Here is a 1,768-nt window from a genome sequence, read left to right as displayed (position 1 = left end):
TTTCCTTGGTAGCTTGTTCCTGTGGTGAATCATCCTCGCTGTTGAATATTTGTGCCTTAGTTGTAATATGAATTTGTCTCTTTTCACCTTCCAGCCATTGGGTCTTGTTATGCCTTTCTCTGCTAGATTAAAGAGCCCTTTCATATCCAATATTTTCTCTCCATTAAGGCCCTTCAACACTTCAATGAAGTCACCTTTCAATCTTCTTTTGATAAGCTAAACAAGTTGAGCTTGTTCAATAGCTCACTAGAAGGCATTTTTCTCCAGCCCTCAGAACATTTGTTGGCTCTTTGGTCATCAGACTCCTGAACTGCAGCTGGATGTGGTTCTTGTTCTTCTGCACAGCATAGCTCCTGGAGAAGAGGGATCTGCAAATGTACATTCATATGATCCCTTTGTTTAATTGATGAAAACATAAACTAGACACTGAGAGGACTGGAACTGATTTCAGCTGATGGACGGCTTTGCTAGGGTTTTATGCATTTGGACAGCAAAATGTTGAGTGTTTAAATTCATATTAAGCATCCACATATAGTGGAGCTCCTGAACATAATGGAGAATGGAAATGAAAATGTTTTCCTTTTTTTAAAGGAAAGTTATAAGAGAGCACTGTGGTTTGAACCAAGTACCACTTGATCAACAGTCAAGCACTCTACCACTAAGCTATACCCCCATCACACCAGTAAAGTGGAATTGTGATCTCCAGGACTTTGAAGGACAGACCCTGCTTCATCGAGCACCTTTGCCATTCCCAGAACACAGGTGGTTTTAAAAATGGGGTTTGATTAAACTTCTTAAATGTGGTAAACACCACAGCTTGCGCACCCACCAATATAGCTTCTCCCACTGACATAGCTGCCACCTCTTGGGGAAGTGGATTAACTGCACCCACAGGAAAACTCTCTCCCATCAGCATAGAGCAGTGGTTCTCAAGCTGTGAGTCAGGACCCCAAAGTGGGTCATAACCCTGTTTTAATGGGGTCACCAGGGCTGGCATTAGACTTGTTGGTGCCTGGGGCTGAAGCCAAAAGTCTGAGCCCCACCAGCCAGAGCTTCAAGCTCTGGTTTTGTCCTCCCATAACTGGGGCAGGGCTCAGGCTTTGTCTCCCCTGCCTCTGCCCAGTGTGGAGGGGCTTGGTCCCTCTTTCCAGGGCCATGTAGTAAGTATTTTTTTGGCAGAAGGGGGTTGTGGTGAAAGGAAGTTTGAGAAACCCTGGCATAGAGCCTCTGAATATGTCTAGACTTGGCTCCCTGTGGCACTGTGGGTGATCAGACACTGAAAATACAGCCGTGGAGACACCACACACCAGCCTTGCCTAGCAGGCAAGAATCAAACCTCCACAGAAAGACACCCAGTTGCTTTTCCTAAGCACTCAGCCACCACCACTTAACCAAAAGGCTTTTCTACACGATGGTTCTGTTCTAACTGAAGGGTCATTTCCAATTGTTTGCTCAGACCAGCATTAGGGAAAATGGTGCCCTTGGCAAAGCTTGTACTTTGGCACTTCCCCATTGCCCCTGGACGATCCCCACTCCCCCTTTACCGCTAGCTCCTGCACTCCCAACCCTTGCGCCTCCTTCACCCCTAATTTCTGCCCCTCCTGTGCCCCCTTTGCCCTTGTCTCCCTGTGCCACCAGCCATTGCCCCACTCCTGCAGCCCCTTCACATGGCTCCAGTGCTGGGGGCCCCGCACTTGTTCTCCCTTTTCCTGGGCTTTGGCATCACTAGCCCCTGATTAGCGAGTAGGGTTCAGTGGTTCCCAAAATA

The sequence above is a fragment of the Mauremys mutica genome, unplaced genomic scaffold, assembly GCF_020497125.1.
Source record: "Mauremys mutica isolate MM-2020 ecotype Southern unplaced genomic scaffold, ASM2049712v1 Super-Scaffold_1559, whole genome shotgun sequence".
NCBI lineage: Eukaryota > Metazoa > Chordata > Testudines > Geoemydidae > Mauremys > Mauremys mutica.
Note: the sequence above shows the minus strand (reverse complement) of the source record.